Source organism: Ovis canadensis, chromosome X (genome assembly GCF_042477335.2).
Source record: "Ovis canadensis isolate MfBH-ARS-UI-01 breed Bighorn chromosome X, ARS-UI_OviCan_v2, whole genome shotgun sequence".
In the NCBI taxonomy this organism is placed as follows: Eukaryota; Metazoa; Chordata; class Mammalia; order Artiodactyla; family Bovidae; genus Ovis; species Ovis canadensis.
In genome coordinates, this window is record NC_091727.1 from 110,789,198 (window position 1) to 110,811,811 (window position 22,614).

The 22,614-nt window shown below is 41.6% G+C and overlaps 1 protein-coding gene and 1 pseudogene across 1 annotated transcript in view; one reads left to right on the forward strand and one right to left on the reverse strand.

The window, feature by feature from the left end:
• The window catches only part of TENM1 (teneurin transmembrane protein 1), an 899,404-nt gene that overhangs the window by 763,424 nt on the left and 113,366 nt on the right, over positions 1-22,614 (reverse strand). The gene's annotated exons all lie outside the window — the stretch shown is intronic.
• LOC138930837 (DNA repair nuclease/redox regulator APEX1-like) overlaps positions 855-22,614 on the forward strand; it is a 44,718-nt pseudogene continuing 22,958 nt past the window's right edge.

A 22,614-nucleotide genomic window follows, 5' to 3' on the forward strand; every position in this document is an offset into this window, starting at 1 on the left:
CTCCAAAGTTGGAGCAATGTGAACAACAACAACAACAAATAGTATTGGACCTAAAGTATAAACTAAATATTCCTGAGTCCACACTGATATAAATGAATGACTGAATACATAAATGAATGCATAAACTTCCCTGGTGGTCCAGTGGTTGAGAATCTGCCTGCCAATGCAGGAGAAACAGGTTCATTGCCTGCTCCAGGAAGATCCCACATGCTGCCCACCAACTCCCCAGGCCACAACTATGAGAAGCCACGCACCACTACTAGACAGTAGCCCCCACTCGCCACAACTAGACAAAGCCTGCGTGCACTAACAAAGCCTCAGCACAACCAAAAGTTAAAAAAAAAATCAAAACTAAAAAGAATAAATTACATAAATGAATGAGAGAGAAGAGACAGATATCCTGTGCAGTTCCCCAAATAACTTGGGGTGATATTCTGTCTTCAAGGAAGTGGACTCTAACTCTACTCAGTAAGTGTGGATTGCACATAATGATTTCCTTCCTGAGAGTATACTATAGAAAGGGGGGAAAGCATGAGTTTACAGTGAAAAACCCTACCAAACACTATCAGAGTCAGGTGATGCAAGGCAAATATCAACAAAAAGTCCTGCTGATAATATGTACCTATGACAATTTGTGAAGAAAATTGTATTTGTCTCTGTAGTCTTCCTCCCAAACACCCATGACCCCAGGCTAATCATGAGGAAAACATATTACATATTCCAATAAAAAGCCATCCTACAAAATACATGACCTATATGCCTTAAAACTGTTCAAATCATCAAAAAAAGTCTGAGGAATTGCCAGAGTCAAAAGGAGTCTAGGGAGATATGACAAGTAACTGTCGTGTGGTAACATGGATGGGATCCTGGAACAGAAAAATGACATCAGGTAAAAAAGTAAAGAAACCTGAATAAACTATTCCCCTCAGTTAATGAATCAATATAAGCTCACTAAGTATAACAAATGTACTGTAATAATGCTAGATGTTAATAAGAGGGGAAATTCTGTGTGGGGGTGTGAAGGGGGGCATAATGGCAAATCTCTAAACTATCTCCTTAATTTTTCTGTAAACCTAAAACTGTTGTAAATAAACTTTATTTTATAAAACTGCAGACATCAGAAAAATTAGAAGATTATCCCAGATGGCTCAGCGGTAAAGAACCCGCCTACCATGCACGAGGCACAGGAGACCTGGGTTTGATCCCTGGGTAGGGAAGATTCCCTAGAGGAGGAAATGGAAACCCACTCTGGTACTCTTGCCTAGAAGATCCCATGGACAGAGGAACCTGGCAGGCTACAATCCATGGGGTCACAAAGAGTCAGACATGACTGAGCATGCAGGCAGACAATAGTAAAAAAAAAGAGGGAAAAACAACTCCCAGACCTCTTGCAGGAAAAAGGGTAAAAAGACAAGACCAAGGAGGCTTTTCCTAACATCAAGTCCACTGTGCATAAATGTCAATGTCATAACATTGCTCATTACAATAGGATCAGTTACAATATGAATGAAATCACAACTTCAAAAATAACTATACACACTAAAATCTTGATATAAAACAGTCCTTCCCCATCACCAGTGATGACAAGAGGGTTCACTGTACTTTAAATTAGTCCAATGACTGTTTGGTTTCCTAAATGAGATGCCAAAAAGGGATCAGACAGCTGAGTAGAGGTTTGTCCTAGAATCTATAATATCAAACATGGATTCTAACCATAGGATCTTAGGGCTCAAAGGACCTCAAAAAGATCAACCGATCCAAGTTTATTACTGTCTGTAACATTTTAAAGGGGTGTTGATCTTTTATAAAGATCTTCAGAGAAGGTTCATAAATTATCAGGGTCATCTGCACAAAGATCCTCATATTAGGATTTTATCAATTACTTTGTAAGACTTTTGTCAAACTTTACCTGAGGGTTACCTGCACTCAGATACTTTTTAAGATTGTTGGGTCTAACAATTAGTACCACTTAGGTAAAGAATCCACCTTCCAAGGAGGAGATGTGTGTTTGATCCCAGTGTCAGGAAGATCCCTGGGAGAAGGAAATAGCAACCCACTCCAGTATTCTTGCTTGGGAAATCCCATGGACAGAGAAGTCTGGGGGCTACAGTTCAATGGGGTCTCAAAGAGTCAGACACAACTTAGCGACTAAACAGCAGCAGCAGCAACTTTAATTACCCTTATACATGACTGGTAAATAAACTCTAAAAAACTATTTAAAAATTAAAAAGCAAGAGGAATGCATCATCTTAAAGGATGTGAGGATATGACATCCACATAGGGCATGATGAATGTGTTTCTGAATAGTCTGTGATATGGCACACAGCAGGTACTCTTAATCTGTTGAATTAATGAATAAATGAACAAATAGGGCAGTCTTTCAACACATTTGTTTAGAAGCTCATAGTTTAATCTCATGTTATGTCTCTTAGTGGGCTATCAGATCTATCTAGAGTCTTTTGAAACAGAACTCACTAAAAATATTGGGCGTGCTCTATGGGATAAAGCCATAGCAGGTAAGGAAGGGAGTAAGTTGAACCATCCTCCTTTTGGTATTTCTACCATAGAAAAGCACAAAGAAGAACATTCAAGGACACCACAGTCAAGTGGTAAACATGACCCTTTGGGAAAGTATTCCTGGAGAGAAGTGAAAGATAGTGACTTCCAATATTCATCTAAGAGGATTACAGGACAAGCCAAACAGAAAATATAGAAGTGTGTACGGAAGTCATGGGATGAAGAGGAGATCCACCATTGTTGGCCACTTATTCTGCCTCCCTACTTCTCTTTCTATCCCTGCATCCCTATTCCCCCACCAACATGTATGCCTCATCTTTTATACATCCTTAGCAATTCCATAATTATCTCTGCCACTATACGTGTCATCTCGAACTTTGACAATTTTGTTGTAATGTTATCTTTTCAAGTTTCTAGAGTTTGAGGCATCAAGTTATTCTAGACTTTCCAAAATGAAACCTGTTCTGCTCACTTGTAATTCTTCTACTTGCTCATTCAGCAATACAGAGTGTCCAATGCATGCCAGGCACTATGCTAGAAGCTTGAGAAACAAACATGATTAGGACACAATGCTCACCAGTCTATAAATGATATAAAGGCACATAAACACATAATTGAAGACAGTGTGGAGACACTGTATAGAAATATGCAAAGAGGGCCATGTTAATATATAAAAATTGAATGCTGCTTAGAGTTAGACTTGAAAAGACTTCACATAGAGGCAATATTTCAACTTGGTCTTGCAAAATGGGTAGGAACTTACTATGTCCCGAAGATGGGTAAGACATTGTAGATAAATGCAATAAAAGATAGCTTCATGAGCAAAACACAAAGATATAAAATTATGTTTTACAGTTCAGAAACAGTGACTATGACTGTAATAAATAGAACGGTGGCAAATGAGACTATAGCATGCCAGATTAGGAAGGATCTTGTTCACTGTGTCAAGTATTTTAGATATTAATCTTCAGGTAACAAAGAATTGGAAACAGAAAAGTGACATGGCTCAGTTGGTAAATTGCTCTGGCTATACTGAAGAGTATCAATGGGCTGTGGGATAAGACTGGAGCCAATGATAGTTAGAAGATAACAGATGACAATAGTCTGGCAGATTCTTCACCACCTGAGCCACCAGGGAAACCCAGGAAGAAAGTAGAAAGCAAAAGGACAGAAAAGAAAACACTGGCACAGGTTTGTTATTCACAAACAAAAGGAAAAGAGGAAAAATGATTTAAGCATACTTTTTTTATTAAATAAATTTATTTATTTTAATTGGAGGTTAATTACTTTACAATATTGTATTGGTTTTGCCATACATCAACATGAATCCACCACAGGTATACACATGTTCCCCATCCTGAACCCCCCTCCCTCCTCCCTCCCCGTACTTTTAAACCTATTTTAAAGCATATTTTGAAGACAGAGGTGAGGAAAGTTGAGAGCATTCATGCTTGATAACCTGCATTTTAGTGAAATTAGAAGACCTAACCATCTACTGAGAGGAAGACATGACTGGAGACAGCTATTCAGAGGAATGGGAAAAAAAGCTTACTTTGGAGGGATAAAAAGATTGTCTTATAAAAGAAATGCTAAGAGATCAGCTAAGTTTGCAAATGTTTAATTGTAGTATAGCCTATTGTAGTATAGGAGACCATGTAAGTGGAGTGTGTTAAGCAAATGACACCAGGATGTCAGGAGAATTGATCCATGGGGGAGCATAAAGACAGGTGGCCAGAAACCTGCCCCTAGGTAAACAGAATACCAAGAAGGTCATCTAGGGGTCAGGAGAGCTAGATGAAAAAAGTGTTTCCTTTGCATCTAATGTAGACCTAAAATTTTAACCTAATGTAATGAACAGACTCATTGGAAAAGACCCTGATACTGGGAAAGATGGAAGGCAGGAGGAGAAGGGGATGACAGGGGATGAGACGGTTGGATGGCATCACTGACTTGATGGACATGACTTTGAGCAAGCTCCGAGAGTTGGTGAAGGACAGAGAAACCTGCCATGCTGCAGTCCATGAGGTTGCAAAGAGTCGTACATGACTGAGCGACTGAACTGACTGACTGATAATTTAAACCATGAGTAGTATTTTTAATGGGACAAATGGATGATGATTTTGTGGTAACTGGGACAAAGGACAGTTACAACTTTTTTTCCTTCTTTACCTTGGGATACTTACACCATTATCTGCCAAAGTGATGTTCTGGAAAGAAAGATATCCACATAAAAGTAAGGGAAAACATGTTTGAATAATCCCTACCAACTGCTGAAAGCATGTCCCACCCCTGTATATAAATTCTTTTAATCAAAGCACACATCAAAATGAAACTAGAATGTGACAATCTACCAAACAAACACATGCCTTGCTTAACTAGCTTGTCAATCTAAGGATCCCAACAGAAGGAAGCTATTTAATCAAGAAAAGGAAGGAGAAAGGTCAAATTAAAGTGTTTTATGCATTATAAAATTATTATGTTTGCCAATATTACTTTGCAAGTAAAGCTTTGTAGACTTTAGAGCAGCCAAAAAAGTTGCAGAACTAATTTAACATTTCTCCCCAAAATGTTGTCAATAATGGCAACAGTAAAAAACTAAAGGCACATTAAAACTGAAGAGGAAAAGTTAAAATTTTACATAATCTCCTGCTCGTTCTGCCTCTGTAACTCAGCTTGCTCCTTGCAAAGTTGGATCACATAGGTCATGTAGTCTCAGAAAGTGGGGACTTAAAATACTAGCATCGGAAGCTTATCTCACTCACCCTTGTCCTGCTCTTTGCAATTGCCTGGCCCCTGCAAACCTGCTTAATCATGCCTGCCTGTAAAGGTCAGGCATTCCCCTCCCGATCTTGACTGCTGTTTCCACGCACATGAAACCCTTTACTTTAAACCAGCCTATTAACAGCTAGGGTTGCCCACCATAGTCTGTCTATAAAAACTCTGTAACCCCTTTGTTCAGGGCTCAGAGCTTAGAGTGTTAACTCCTCTGGGCCTGCCGGCGTAACAAACCTGAGTTCTCCAACTCTCCGAGTGTGGTGATTGGTTTCTCTGTTACTGGTTTCTGCAACATTTCTGGAGGCCCCAGCAAGATTCCAACCACACCAGCCCCTTGAGTCACTGGACAGGTGGCTCAGCCAGGCTGGAGTGAAGGAACCCCAAGACGAACAAGGAGGCAAACCACCTGATGGTATTCCAGGTTCTCTTTCAGACCAGTGTTCCAACTCTATGGACAGCCGAATCCCAACTGGACTCATTGGAGGGACGGACCAACTGACCAGGAATGGCCGCAGGATTAGGTAAGACCCTGGGCCCAGTCCCCAGTCAGGTCCTACCCCAACTGGTAGAAGAGAAGACTGATCACCTACTTGGAGCTCCTAGGAAGGGAGCATCAGATAGGGAGAACTGGGGACTCAGGAGAAGGGAGGCATTGTGACGGATAATCTCCTTGGAGCTCCCGGGAAAGGAGCAACAGTTAAGGAAACCTGGGTTCTTGGGAGAAGGGAAACATTTTGATAGCCTCTGAATGACTGTAAGTGCATGACTGCTGATTGAATAGAATGAGAGAAATTTTTCTTTTTGGAAACTGCAAAACCAATTCTTTTTGCATATGCAATTAATAACAACTGGCTTGTTAAAAGACCTGTCTAGGAAAAAGCTTGAAGTTAACCCTTTCCATGTCCTTGAAATACATAGCCAACTTTGCCTGAGATCTCAGCTTTGGGCAAATTAGAACTCCAAGCAAAGAAAAAAAAAGGGGGTCAAAGAGATATGTTAAATCTCAAACAAAAACTATAAGATCTCTGTCTGTCTGTCTGTATTTATGTATATCAGGGTTTTTCTTGATAATATTATTAAAATTGTAAATGAGTTCTAATTTAATTGGCCTAAAGAAAGTTCAGTTCTGTTCAGTCGCTCAGTCGTGTCCAACTCATTGTGACCCCATGAACCACAGCACACCAGGCCTCCCTGTCCATCACCAACTCCCGGAGTCCACCCAAACCCACGTCCATTGTGTCGGTGATGCCATCCAACCATCTCATCCTCTGTCGTCCCCTTCTCCTCCTGCCCTCAATCTTTCCCAGCATCAGGGTCTTTTCAAATGAGTCAGCTCTTTGCATCAGGTGGCCAAAGTACTGGAGTTTCAGCTTCAGCATCATTCCCTCCAAAGAAATGCCAGGGCTGATCTCCTTCAGAATGGACTGGTTGGATCTCCTAGCAGTCCAAGGGACTCTTAAGAGTCTTCTCCAACACCACAGTTCAAAAGCATCAATTCTTCGGCACTCAGCTTTCTTCACAGTCCAACTCTCACATCCATACATGACCACTGGAAAAACTTTAGCCTTGACTAGATGGACCTTTGTTGGCAAAGTAATGTCTGCTTTTGAATATGCTTTCTAGGGTGGTCATAACTTTCCTTCCAAGGAGTAAGTGTCTTTTAATTTCATGGCTGCAATCACCATCTGCAGTGATTTTGGGGCCCAGATAAATAAAATCAGCCACTGTTTCCACTGGTTCCCCATCTATTTGCCATGAAGTGATGGGACCAGAGAAAGTAAGTGCTTACAAATCAAACATTTATAAATACAAGAAAAATTAACCTGAATAAATTTAAGATTCACATAAACTGGGAAATATTCAATATTAAATATCTAGTATTAATGTTTGTTTGCTAATCTAATAAGGAAGTAGGATGTATGTTTTTAATAAAGAAGATATAAAAAATAAAATTAATTTTATAAAGGGAAAAGAAAGTAGGTCTGACTTACAGTTGACTGTTACAAAAAGTGATTAGAAGGTTTGTGGAAAGTAACCCTGAAAAAAGTTTTGTGGATGGTTAGGACTGACTAAGTTTAAAATAAATTTAATTAAGTTTACGTAAATGAGTTTAAAGTAAGCTAGTGAAAAACTTTAATTCGGCCTTTCTCTCTGTTAAGAAGACATACTTTCCTCAGATGTTGAACTGCTTTTAATAATAAAGTTTCTTTACCTCTTAATTGATCTGTTCTATATTTACCTTTGAAATTTTTTGTTAACTTTGGCTAAGGAAATAAATATTATTTCACAGTAACTTATATGATCCTACTGTCTTGTCTCAATGAAAATAAGCCATGACGTGTGGGGCCACCCAAGACCGATGGTTTGTGGTAGAGAGGTCTCACAAAATGTGGTCCACTGGAGAAGGGAATGGCAAGCCACTTCAGTATTCTTGCCTTGAGAACCCTATGAACAGTATGAAAAGGCAAAAAGATAGGACAGGGAAAGATGAACTCCCCAGGTCAGTAGGTGCCCAATATGCTACTGGAGATCAGTGGAGAAATAACTCCAGAAAGAATGAAGGGATGGAGCCAAAGCAAAAACAACACCCAGCTGTGGATGGGACTGGTGATAGAAGCAAGGTCCGATGCTGTAAACAGCAATATTGCAGAAGAACCTGGAATGTTAGGTCCATGAATCAAGGCAAATTGGAAGTGGTCAAACAGGAGATGGCAAGACTGAACATCGACATTCTAGGAATCGGCGAACTAAGATGGACTGGAATGGGTGAATTTAACTCAGATGACCATTATACCTACTACTGTGGGAAGGAATCCCTTAGAAGAAATGGAGTAGCCATTATAGTCAACAAAAGAGTCCGAATGCAGTACTTGGATGCAACCTCAAAATGACAGAATGATCTCTGTTCGTCTCCAAGGCAAACCATTCAATTACACAGTTATCCAAGTCTATGCCCCAACCAGTAATGCTGAAGAAGCTGAAGTTGAACAGTTCTATGAAGACCTACAAGACCTTTTAGAACTAACACTCAAAAAAGATGTCCTTTTCATTATAGGGGACTGGAATGCAAAAGTAGGAAGTCAAGAAACACCTGGAGTAACAGGCAAATTCGGCCTTGGAGTACAGAATGAATCAGGACAAAGGCTAATAGAGTTCTGCCAAGAGAATGCACTGGTCATAGCAAACACCCTCTTCCAACAACACAAGAGAAGACATCACCAGATGGTCAACACCGAAATCAGATTGATTATATTCTATGCAGCCAAAGATGGAGAAGCTCTATACAGTCAACAAAAATAAGACCAGGAGTACGTCAAGGCTGTATATTGTCACCCTGCTTATTTAACTTATATGCAGAGTACATCATGAGAAACACTGGGCTGGAGAAAGCACAAAGTGGAGTCAAGATTGCCATGAGAAATATCAATAACCTCTGATATGCAGATGACACCACCCTTATGGCAGAAAGTGAAGAACTAAAGAGCCCTTGATGAAAGTGAAAGAGGAGAATGAAGAAGTTGGCTTAAAACTCAACATTCAGAAAACTAAGATCATGGCATCTGGTCCCATCACTTCATGGCAAATATATGGAGAAACAGTGGAAACAGTGGCTGACTTTATTTTTCTGGGCTCCAAAATCACTGCAGATGGTGATTGCAGCCAAGAAATTAAAACACACTTATTCCTTGGAAGGAAAGTTATGACCAACCTAGCTTTCAGTAACAGATTATGAGTTTCTTTGCCTTTAAGTGATTTATATTTGTTTTTAAAGTCTTTTTGTTACTTTGGTAAACTAAATAATCATTATTTAAGATTATGGTACATGGCACATGTACACAAAGCTCATTCTGCTTCTACACAAAATAACCCCTCACAGTAAGACTTTTGCTATCCTGATGTCCTTAAAACATGGCAATAGTCTGCTCCTGACTCAGGAAATTAAAAATGGATAAACAGCAGCTAAAAATCAAAGAGCCAAGGCTATGGGAAATCCAAGATGGCTGCTTGGCTTTCCTGGCTCCCTGACAGACCTCATTTTCATTTGATGGGTTAAAGGCTTCCCTGGCTACATCAATGCCCTCACAATGAATTCCCCCACCCCCCAAAAATTTATGCTTCACTAAATATTAAATTCTAGTTTTGTTAATTAAGGTCTGTGCTTACTAAGACTCACTTCTGAGATAGTTCCTTGTTATGTTATATTGCTGAAAGCTTTAATTAAGTTATAAAAAGGACACTCTAAGATTGTTTCTAAAGCTTATCTCAGTAACCAATCTTTAGATAAAGCTCAGATGTTCCATGATGTACAACCAGGAGATGAACAACTGGCTATAATCATTTAACTGAGTCAGATGACCTGGGGTATACCAGGCTATACCCAATGAAAGTTCTTGACTTAAATTCTTGCTTGTGACCTTACTAATAACTGCTAGGTATATAATTTTCTAAGTAGCTTGTTCAGAAGATTATTTCTTACATTACCGAATGTGTAACTGAGCCTGTGATAAAATGCTGATATAAAGTCCCATATGAGATCAATAATTGTAATAATGTAAATCTAGATATGGGAAGAAGCAACAAGAGGAAATATTTTCCTGGACCAAGAGGCTAGTAAGACAGGTATGGTCCAAAGACTTTTGCTATTTACAAGGCCTGGTCTAGTGAAAACACACTGAGTGGCCTGTCAATGAAATCTTTGTTAGACCTGGGAATGAGCCTTCCCAGCACTATGGGACACAATTACCATGAAATGCCGCCAAAACATGGTCAAATATGTGGCTGTGAAGGGGCCCTGCTGACTGGAAGTTGGCCCTTGCCAGCTGTCTCTACAAAGATTAAATCATGAGCACTACAAGATGCTGACCTTCAACACCCCCTTGAAAGGAGTTCAGGGTGGAGACAAGAAATAAAGCACTCTGTGCTCTGGGAAAAACAAAAACAAAAAAACAGGCCTTCAGATAGTCAGATGTTTTCACGTAAATATTTTTATGAGTCCAAATTCTTCCACCTTCTCATACCTAGGAAACACTCATGTCACAAATCAATGTCTGGACCTCGTTCTCCTGGCTAGCCCCTCAGCAGCTTTCCTCCGTTAATCTTTGGGCCATATACCTTTAACTTTCTTGTTAAGTTTGTTTATCCAAGTAGTAGTACAACAAGCAGAGAAGGCAATGCCACCCCATTCCAGTACTCTTGCCTGGAAAATCCCATGGATGGAGGAGCCTGGAAGGCTGCAGTCCATGGGGTTGCGAAGAGTCGGACATGACTGAGCGACTTCACTTTCACTTTTCACTTTCATGCGTTGGAGAAGGAAATGGCAACCCACTCCAGTGTTCTTGCCTGGAGAATCCCAGGGACGAGGGAGCCTGGTGGGCAGCTGTCTATGGGGTTGCATAGAGTTGGACACGACTGAAGCAACTTAGCAGCAGCAGTACAACAAGAATATCCCCCAGCCAACACCAAGACAATGCTAGTATAAGCTGCCTTATCATTCTGTGGACTCTCACCTCCCTCTGTAAATGCACCCTGAGGTCCTCAGGCTATTCTCCCTTTGAGATCTTACACAGAGACCACCTCCAGTGATAGAAAAGCTCAAGGGAAACCATCAACAACTAGTTGACCTGGAGATGTCCCAACACCTCCAAGCTCTGGGAAAAGTCTTCAGTCATATAGCCTTAGAAAGGACACCAATTCCTTTGGGCAATTGGGTTCATCCCTATCAACCAGGAGATGAGGTACGGGTTAAAGATTAGGAAAAAAAAAAAAACAACCACTTCAGTCAGTTTGGACAGGCCCTCACACGGTCATCCTGGCAACCCCTTCTGCTGTTAGAATTATAGGTGTCATCCCTTGGATCCACCACACCAGAGTCAAGAAGGCAGTGACTTCCTGTGATGAGAACACCTGGAAAGCAGTTCGGGAACCCAAAAATATCCTCAAGGTCTGGTTCCAAAGACAAGGCCCTCACCTACAAAGGATGCTGGGTCCTGCTCTGGTCACTCTGGACGGTGACTAGTCAATGCACAAAAGAAACCTAAGGATTCTTCAGCCTTGCCCCAGCCACACTCTGGCAGCTGGCTGATCAATGCACAGCAGGAGCTTGAGAACCAGCTATCAAAATATTGATAGATTTTTATTGTCAACCCTGGCCTCTATTCCTAATCGATATTATTGTTGTGTTCTTCATTATAGGACCAAATAGACTCGCTGGCTGAGATGGTTTTACAGAATAGGGGAGGGCTAGACCTACTGACGGGGGAGCCTGGTGGGCTGCCCTCTCTGGGGTTGCACAGAGTCGGACACGACTGAAGCGACTTAGCAGCAGCAGCAGCAGCAGACCTACTGACAGCTGAAGAACTATGCCTTTTCTTGAATGAAGAAGGCTGCTTTTATGTAAACCAATCAGAAATAGTCAGGGACATGGCCCAGCAGCTATGGGAACAAATCATAAAAAGGAGAGAGAAACTAGCTAATTCCTGAGGTAACTGTAACATTATCTGGAGCTGAATATCATGGCTTTTCCCTTTAACGGGTCCTCTCTTCATGCTCTTTGCAGTGCTCTTGTTTGGCCCTTGAATACTCAATGCAATTACCCAGTTCATAACCTCTTAGATTGAATCCATAAAGTTACAAATGGTAATAGCTCAATATAGCCTCCTAAACAATGGGGAGCTCTGAATGTCCTACCAAAACATGAGATGATGCTTTCCACAATGAGTGATAGAAGCGTCAAGAGAGGAAATGAAGAGGAAAAGTTAAAATTTTACCTAACCTCCTGCTTGTTCTGCCTCTATAACTCAGCTTACACCTTGCAAAGTTGGATCACACAGGTCATGTAGTCTCAGAAAGTGGGGACTTACAATACTAGGAACGGGAGCTTGTCTCACTCACCCTTGTCCTGCTCTTGCAACTGCCCAGCTCCTGCAAACCTGCTTAATCATGCCTGTCCTTATAAAGGTCAGGTACCCCCCTCTCCATCTTGACTGCTATTCCTGTGCATGTAAAATCCCTTAGTTTAAACCAGCCTATTAACAGCTAGAGTTGCCCACTATAGTCTGTCTATAAAAGCTCTATAACCCCTTTGTTTGGCGCTCAGAACTCAGAGTGTTAACTCCTCTGGGCCTGCCAGTGTAATAAACCTGAGTTCTCCAACTCTCCAAGTGTGGTGCTTGGTTTCTTGATTACTGGTTTCTGCAACAAAACTAGTCATAAGAAAGAAAATATTCTTCAGGAAAGTAAAACCCAATAGCAGATGTGATTTCAAAGAATGTAGGTGCTACAAAAACCAATTTTTGGGTAAAGTGTAATTCTATGATGTAATATGGGGGTAAAGTGCCCCAGAGAAGTAGTAATTTGTGAACCAAGGAAACCACAAGTTAATATGGGTTCTGACTAAAGTACCACCAGAAAATAATAAGGAACTACATGTATAGAACAGAATTAAATATGTGAATCACAGATCAAATTATAAAAACAACTAGCAAACAGAAGGCAGAACATTCTTTATGATTCAGTGTTGTTTACTAAAAGAATTTACATGAAAGGAAATAATTTTCTGGCATTATATAAGAGATGGTTCTCTGAATTCTAGAATTCACACAATTGTAAATATCATACATATATTCTATCAGTCAATGTGAACCAGAAGCGATTTTTACCTATGGTAAATACTGTAGACAGGATGACTAGTTGGCTTTAAAATAGCAACTTAGTCATTTCTTGGGCTACCCTCGTCGCTCAGCTGGTAAAGATTCTGCCTGCAATGCAGAAGACCTGAGTTCGATCCCTGGGTTGCAAAGATCCCCTGGTGAAGGAAAGGCTACCCACTCTACTATTTTGGTCTGGAGAATTCCACGGGATGTATAGTCCATGGGGTCGAAAAGAGTTGGACACAACTGAGCGTCTTTCAGTTTCATACTTTCACAGTCATTTCTTTGTCTCAAGTCATTTCCTTCTAGTTCTGTACCAAATTTCACCAAAATGTAATACAACTCACAGCATATATGATCATTTAAAATGTTCAAACCTCAGTGGGCCAGATAACAGCATGGGGAGTCACTCCCTCTAAATCCTAGAGGCAGACATTATATAAGAGATGATGAACAGCCCAAATTTTTCATTAACTTGACCAAGGTCATGAAGCAGTAACTGTTGAAATTAGGATTAAAATCCTGGGCTTTCTGACTACAAACCCTCAGTTCAGTTCAGTTGCTCAGTTGTGTCCGACTCTTTGCGACCCCATGAATCGCAGCATGCCAGGCCTCCCTGTCCATCACCAACTCCTGGAGTTCACTCAGATTCATGTCCATTGAGTCAGTGATGCCATCCAGCCATCTCATCCTCTGTCCCCTTCTCCTCCTGCCCCCAATCCCTCCCAGCATCAGAGTCTTTTCCAATGAGTCAACTCTTCGCATGAGGTCGCCAAAGTACTGGAGTTTCAGCTTTAGCATCATTCCCTCCAAAGAAACCCCGGGGCTGATCTCCTTCAGAATGGACTGGTTGGATCTCCTTGCAGTCCAAGGGACTCTCAAGAGTCTTCTCCAACACCGCAGTTCAAAAGCATCAATTCTTCAGCACTCAGCCTTCTTCACAGTCCAACTCTCACATCCATACATGACCACAGGAAAAACCATAGCCTTGACTAGACGGACCTTAGTCGGCAAAGTAATGTCTCTGCTCTTGAATATACTATCTAGGTTGCTCATAACTTTTCTTCCAAGGAGTAAGCAGCTTTTAATTTCATGGCTGCAGTCACCATCTGCAGTGATTTTGGAGCCCAATAAAATAAAGTCTGACACTGTTTCCCCATCTATTTCCCATGAAGTGATGGGACCAGATGCCATGATCTTCGTTTTCTGAATGTTGAGCTTTAAGCCCACTTTTTTGCTCTCCTCTTTCACTTTCATCAAGAGGCTTTTGAGTTCCTCTTCACTTTCTGCCATAAGGGTGGTGTCATCTGCATATCTGAGGTTATTGATATTTCTCCTGGCAATCTTGATTCCACCTTGTGTTTTTTCCAGTCCAGCGTTTCTCATGATGTACTCTGCATATAAGTTAAATAAGCAGGGTGACAATATACAGCCTTGACGTACTCCTTTTCCTATTTGGAACCAGTCTGTTGTTCCATGTCCAGTTCTAACTGTTGCTTCCTGACCTGCATACAGATTTTTCAAGAGGCAGGTTAGGTGATCTGGTATTCCCATTTCTTTCAGAATTTTCCACAGTTTATTGTGATCCACACAGTCAAAGCCTTTGGCATAGTCAATAAAGCAGGAATAGATGTTTTTCTGGAAATCTGTTGCTTTTTCCATGATCCAGCGGATGTTGGCAATTTGATCTCTGGTTCCTCTGCCTTTTAGTTCTTTCTATGGTATCACTAATGTGATCCTTGAATGATTTCTAGAAATATTATGGAATTCTTTTGGTATTCTGAAACTCAGTTTCCAATGGGGAGGGGAGAACACCAGCTGGGTGTCCTATAATTTAACTCAATTCTGATACTATCCACCTGGAGACAGAATCAGATTCCCCACATATAAATAAAAGCCTCAGTCCCATAAGACTGTCTGCCCTTCCACTCCCTCCCCCAACTCAAAAGGCAGTTGCTAGTTCAGGTTATCATGTACTTCTGCCTGATTGGTCAGTTATCCATAAGAGATTCCCATGACCACCTCCTCAGGTTTGCTTAATTTGCTAGAACTGTTCACAGAATTCAGAGACATATTTTACTTACTAGATCACTGCTTCATTATAAAAGGATATAACTCAGGAATAGCCAGATGCAAGAGAAGGTATGAGGAAAGGGCGAGAACACTCCCCTGCCCTCCAGGAGTGCCATTCTCCCCAAATCTCCACAAGTTCACCAAACCAGAAGATCACTCTTTGGGGGTTTTATGGAGGCTTCATTACATAGTAATGTTCAATTAAATCATTGGCTATTGTCCATTATTTAAAACTCAAGGTCCCCTCCCCTCCCTGGAGTTTGGGGGTGGGGTGGAAATGAAAGTTGCAACCCAAAGTTCCAAAGTTCTAGCGCCAGCTAGATAGGCTCTACTAGCAACCAGGCCCCACCCTTAGGCTCTTTCCCAAGGACATTCGTTAACAAAACAAAACATACCTTAATCTCTCTATATATTTGAAATTCCAAGGGTTTGGAGAGCTGAGAACCAGAGTCCCTTCAGTTCAGTTCAGTTGCTCAGTTGTTTGACTCTTTGTGACCCCATGGGATGCAGCACACCAGGCCTCCCTGTCCATCACCAACTCCCGGAGCTTGCTCAAACTCATGTCCATTGAGTCGGTGATACCATCCAACCATCTCATCCTCTGTTGTCCCCTTCTCCTCCTGGCTTCAATCTTTCCCAGCATCAGGGTCTTTTCTAATGAGTCAGTTCTTCACATCAGGTGGCCAGAGTATTGGAGTTTCAGCTTCAGCACCAGTCCTTCCAATGCATATTCAGAACTGATTTCCTTTAGGATGGACTGGTTGGATCACCTTGCAGTCCAAGGGACTCTGAAGAGTCTTCTGCAACACCACAGTTCAAAAGTACTAATTCTTCAGTGTCCAGTTTTCTTTATAGTCCACCTCTCGACTGAATAGTAACTATGACCAAATATATATTTTTCTTATAAATCGCAATATCACAGAAACCAAGAGCATGGTTCTAGAGGGGCTGGGTTATGCCTTCTCAGCCCCTGCCTGTGTGTGCTCAGTGGTGTCAGACTCTGAAACCCTGTGGACTATAGACTGCCAGGCTCCTCTGTCCATGGGATTCTCCAAGCAAGAATACTGGAGTGGGTTGCCAGTTCCTTCTTGAGGGTATCTTCCCCACCGAGGGATTGAACCTGCATCTCCTGTATTCTTTACTACTGAGCCACCAGGGAAGCCTACATTGAGTATAATGCAGACTAAATTTCAACCCAAATTCATGTCCCCTCTGTAAGGCATGTCCCCTGGAAGGGGTCCGCCTTCCTGCAACAAATGGTGACTCTGGCGGGACTCTTCTTCACTGAGACTGACATCCTGACCACTCGGTGTACTCAAGGGCCAGCTTGCCTGCCAATGGACCAGACCCAGCGGCTGCAACTGGGACCCTTTTGTCCCTGGTCACCTGACGCGGACAACTGGCCAGAGTGCCCTGACTGGTAAGGAACAAGAGTATTGACCTCTCTCCCCTTCCCTCTCTCTTTCCTCTCCTTAACTCTTCCTATCCTTCCCTGTTTTTCTAGTCCCCCAGTCCTGGATGCAGGAATCTGGTAGAAGGGCCCTCAGCCTGAGCTGAGGATTGGAGACTGATCACCTCCTCTTAGCAGAGAACTTGAATTCTGGTTCTGGTCTGGTCTGATTTCTGGTAGGGCCAAGTTCCAGTCCTCCCTTCTCTGGAGGCCCAGGGAAAAGTCTCATAACGCCTGGGTAACTGTAGGTGGCAGGAGACATCTGTAAGGCCACCCCTTTTACCCACCCCCCACCTCCTCCCCCTTCTTCTTTCAACCTGCCTTCCTTTTCTCCCTTGAAATCTTTGATGTTAGTACTTAGATCTGAAGTTCTATGTCTCTATAGGAGGTTTTCTGAGAGACTGTATTCTTGTGTTTAAGGGCTTCCCTGGTGGTGCAGAGGTTAAAGCATCTGCCTGCAATATGGGAGACTTGGGTTCGATCCCTGGGTCGGGAAGATCTCCTGGAGAAGGAAATGGCAACCCACTCCAGTATTCTTGCCTGGAGAATCCCATGGATGGAGGAGCTTGGTGGGCTACAGTCCACGGGTTGCAAAGAGTTGGACACAACTGAGCAACTTGACTTTCACTTCACTTTCACTGTAAGGCATCCTTGTATAAAAAACAAATTGCACAAGAATCTGTGTGCTCTGGCTGACTGCCTAAAATCATCTGTTGGATTTATTCTCTGGAGCTGTCACTCCAGAGGACTTGGGCTGCTGGCTGATGTCTTCACCTAGGTCCTCACAGGACTAGTCATGAATAAACGTGTAGACAAAGAATACTGCCAGTCATTTCAGTAAACAAAGGATGTAGCCATCAAGCCATCAGCCACTGTACTCTTCTCCATGCCCCCTAAGGGGAATTCAGGATGAAAAAAACACAACAGGATACTGGCCCTAGATAGTTATTTCAAAGGAATAATTTCAATGAACCCAGACTCCTGACTCTTCTCACCTTGTAAAAAAGCACTAAAATTATTAACTTGAGATGTCTGTTTTTTGTGATTAGGAATAAACTCTTGATGTCTGAATACACGTTTTGCTTTGTTTTCCCTCAGCAAAAACTACAAATCCTAGTTCCTCTTTTACCTCTTTGAACAGTTTCTCAGAGCTATCTACATGGCTATATCCCAGGCTCACAGTCCTCAGTAATACCCCAAATAAAACATAATTCTCAATTTTTAGGTTGTGCATTTTTTTCAGTCAAGAAACTTCATTGCCCTTTTAATATTAAATAGGTGTATACCCTATGCAAAGACATTTTACTCTTACCCATGATACAACCTTCTTTTTGTAACTTCTCAGTTCTCAGTTCAGTCGCTCAGTCATGTTCGACTCTTTGTGACCCCATGAATCGCAGCACGCCAGGCCTCCCTGTCCATCACCAACTCCTGGAGTTCACTCAGATTCATGTCCATCGAGTCAGTGATGCCATCCAGCCATCTCATCCTCTGTCGTCCCCTTCTCCTCCTGCCCCCAATCCCTCCCAGCATCACAGTCTTTTCCAATGAGTCAACTCTTCGCATGAGGTGGCCAAAGTACTGGAGTTTCAGCTTTAGCATCATTTCTTCCAAAGAAATCCCAGGGCTGATCTCCTTCAGAATGGACTGGTTGGATCTCCTTGCAGTCCAAGGGACTCTCCAGAGTCTTCTCTAACACCACAGTTCAAAAGCATCAATTCTTCAGCACTCAGCCTTCTTCACAGTCCAACTCTCACATCCATACATCACCACTGGAAAAACCATAGCCTTGACTAGACAGACCTTAGTCAGCAAAGTAATGTCTCTGCTTTTGAATATGCTATCTAGGTTGATCATAGCTTTTCTTCCAAGGAGTAAGCGGCTTTTAATTTCATGGCTGCAGTCACCATCTGCAGTGATTTTGGAGCCCCCAAAAATAAAGTCTGACACTGTTTCCACTGTTTCCCCATCTATTTCCCATGAAGTGATGGGACCAGATGCCATGATCTTCGTTTTCTGAATGTTGAGCTTTAAGCCAACTTTTTCACTCTCCTCTTTCACTTTCATCAAGAGGCTTTTGAATTCCTCTTCACTTTCTGCCATAAGGGTGGTGTTCCAAAAAGATGAAAAATACCCAGAATAAAAATTAATCAAACTATCTGACTTTGATAGGGAAACAAAATGTTAGGTAGTTAGAGAAGGAAACAGGAGTCCAAAATGACAGTGGCTAAAAGACAAGGAAGGGAAAAGCCCACAAAAATGGAACAAAGGAAGGTCAAAGGAAGGTCTGAGGACTGGAGTGAGGACCTCAGGTAGGACAAACAGCACTCCTTGTTAGCCCAATTTACATAGGGCAGGCCCAGTGGGAAGGGAAAAAACACGTAAAAAGAGGAGACAAAGAGCCGGGGCTCTCTTCTCTTCTCTTTACATCTTTGGGTCAGCATACTCTCACACCTTGAGGATGTATTTTCCTGCTATTTTCTAAATTAAGTTGAGCTGTGACACAGAGCTGTAACACTGATCTGTCTAAGAGCTATAACACGCTCTGTCTGTGAGCTGTGACACACCGAGGGCTCTCATGTCCCTCACTTCAAATTTTTGTTGAGACAAGACAGAATCGAGGAGATTACACTCGTCTGACACAAAATATCCAGAATTATGTCCTAAACTCAACTTAAAAAGCCCAAACTTTGAAAAATTCAGAATAGTCAGATGCCCCATGGAAAGGGCCTATTGTTTTGCTTTGTTTTGTTTTTCCTACAGACTGAATCAGGCACTGTGGTAAGTGCTGTGATTGAGAAACGTTTTAGATACTACTGGATGGTAGCTATGTGAAATAGACTTTCTGGAACAGTCTGAATTTTAACTATGCTGCCATGTTTTATGACTGTGAGTCAAATAATATAAATCCACAGTCATGAAAACTGAAGACTTTGGAAAAATGTAACCATTTTGATTAGGAGAACACTGTAGAAATATTTGATATAGTTTGATATAACATGCCAAATTTTTCTGGACATTTTAAGGGTTTTGCTTATAGATGAATCTTAACAGATTGATTATCGCTTATCCAATTCTCAATGTGTATAAAGCAATGTGGAACATGCTTTATTTAAATACTCCTCATGTAATCGTTAAAGGAATCCTAAGAGATAAGTATCCATCATCATCCTTATCTCACATCTTACAGATGAAAAACTGAGGTTCAGACACATTGAATAACCTTATTCCAGGTGGGGGTGGGATATAGTGACTAAGTCGTGTCCAACTCTTGTGAACCCATGGACTACAGCCTGTCAGGCTCCTCTGTCCATGGGATTCTCCAGGCAAGAAACTGCAGTGGGTTGCCATGCCCTCCTCCAGGGGATTTTCCCAACCCAGAGATCAAACCCAGTTCTCCTGCATTGCAGGCAGATTCTTTACTGGCTGAGCTAAGAGGGAAGCCCTTATCCCAGGTACCTCAGCTAAAAAAAGGCATGGTGCCTATTATGAACTCATGTGTTTCAGTCTCAGAACTTGACCTTTCTATAACTTCTGACATACTTCTAAGTCAACTTTAAAAATAAAAATGTAAAGATGCTCTGATACTGAAAAGTAGATTCAAAATCTCAATAAAATTATTCTAGGGATTTGCAAACAAAGCAAAAATTCTTCTCTAGGATTCATTTTTGTGTAAATAAATAATTGGGGCTAAACTTTGGCAAATATACTGGCACAATTATAAATAAACTATTCCCTGGTGGCTCAGATGGTAAAGCGTCTGCCTGAAATGCAAGAGACCCAGGTCCGATCCCTGGGTGGGGAAGATACCCTGGAGAAGGAAATGGCAACCCACTCCAGCGCTCTTGCCTGGAAAATTCCATGGACAGAGGAGGCCGGTAGGCTACAGTCCATGGCGTCGCAATGTTGGACAGGATTACCTTCAGAATTTCAGATAAATAGGATATTTGGGACACATTTGAGAAATCATTGGATTTTGTGTGTTTTTTTGCTTGATGTAGAGATTAATTAATAGGCCACCTCAAACCTGCAGTTATAAGAAAAATTAATACATGTCTTTTGAGTGAAATGATGTTTAAAGAGCAATTATGTTTAAATGCTGCATTTGAAAGCCTTACCTCCCACACATACAAAAATATCTATTATTTTGCAAACTACACTAATTAGTGCATACAATTTCAAAAGACTATCCCTCCAGATAGAAAATTACAATACAAATATACTGAAACCACGCCAACTAAATTATCTAGGCACAGAAAGACACCCTGGTGTTCTAAGACATCTCCCCAAAATATTTTCTGCAAAAATATAGCAGGATTTTGACCAGCATTACTTCCTGAAAAGATGTGGCATTAGATTTATGAAGAGTTGATGAGCCACTATATTTAGAAACAAAATTATTACGTTTTGCTTTGGAAAAATTGGAAGAGCTAATAATAGGAAAAGATGATTTGCCTCTTAAAAAAAAATAGGTTTGCAAACTACAAAGACTAGAGGCTAGAGGCCAGGGAAACTGGAAACTCTCTTCTGAAGGATTTGTTACTAACTAGAGAGATTAGCAACTGGAACCAAAGGGTGATGGCTTATGGAATGATACTGTTGCAGAAACCAGTAATCGAGAAACCAAGCACCACACTGGGAAAGTTGGAGAACTCAGGTTTATTACCCCAGCGGGCCCAGAGGAGTAAACTCTCCAAGCTCTGAGCCCAGAACAAAGGGGTTACAGAGTTTTTATAGACAGACTATAGTGGGCAACACTAGCTGCTAATAGGCTGGTTTAAACTAAGGGGTTTCATGCATGGGGGAATAGTGGTCAAGACTGGGAGGGGGATGCCTGACCTCTACATGGACAGGCATGATTAAGCAGGATTGCAAGGCTGGGCAGTTGCAAAGAGCAGGACAAGGGTTAATGAGATAAGCTCCAGTTCCTAGTATTTTAAGTCCCCACTTTCTGAGACTACGTGACCTACGTGATCCAGATATTGCAAGAAGCAAGCTGAGTTACAGAGGCAGAATGAGCAGGAGGTTAGGCCTAATTTTAACTTTTCCTATTCAATACCAACCTTGCCCAGTCCTATTCATCACTTCTAATCAACAAATTGAATAAAGATATTAGATGGCATGTTCATGACATCAGTGAGTAGCACAGATCTCAGGCTGCTAATGAATGTTCAGGATGACACAGTCAGGATCCAAAAAGGCAAGCTGAAGAGGTGGACTAGATCCAATAAGATGAAATGTGAAAAAGAAGACCAATACTTGAATCCAAAAAGCCAACCACAGCAAAACAGGAAGATGTGACTAAACAGCAAGTAGTACTAGAGAATGAGACTCAAGGAGTCAAAAGGTCACCTTGATACGCATCCAAAAAGCCAATGCAATTTTAAGTTGCTTTAACAAACATGTATTATCTGGAAAAAAACATATACTGAAATATTTTCTGTAGAATGAATATTAAAATGTGTTATATGGGAGAAAGAGTTTTCATGAACAAATTAGTTAAGGGAAGCTGCAGGTTAAACAAGTCTACTTTCTGTAGGAATATTCAGAGCTTAAATGTTGACTATTACTTCTCAAACTTACTTGACCGTGGAACACTTCTTTTTGTAAAGTACCTTGTGGGACTGCCATTAAAGAGGATACCCTTGGGGAAATACTGAATAAGGGCTGTCTTGGGAGGCAATGAGTTCCTTGTGAGATTCTTTTTAAAAGCAACAGACCCAAACATCAGCTGAATGTCGGCCTAAATGAACAGAAGGTTTCCCCCTACCCTGGAAGTCCGTGATACATGATTAACCAGACATAAGGTGTGTGTGTGTGAGTGCTCAGTTGCCCGATTATGTCCAACTCTTTGGGACCCCATGGACTACAGTCTCCTCTGTCCATGAGATTTCCTAGGCAAGAATACTGGAGTGGGCTGCCATTTTCTCCTCCAGGGGATCTTCCCAACCCAGGGATCAAACTCAACTCTCCTACATCTCCTGCAGTGGCAGGTGGATTCTTTACCATTGAGCCACCTGGGAAGCCCAACTAGACTTGACAAATACCACTAATTCCCTATGATACCTGGATCAGACATCTAGTGAGGAAACTTCTCTGGAGAACTACCACAGCAGCAGAGTGATGGGAAAAAGTTTCTTCAACAAGCAC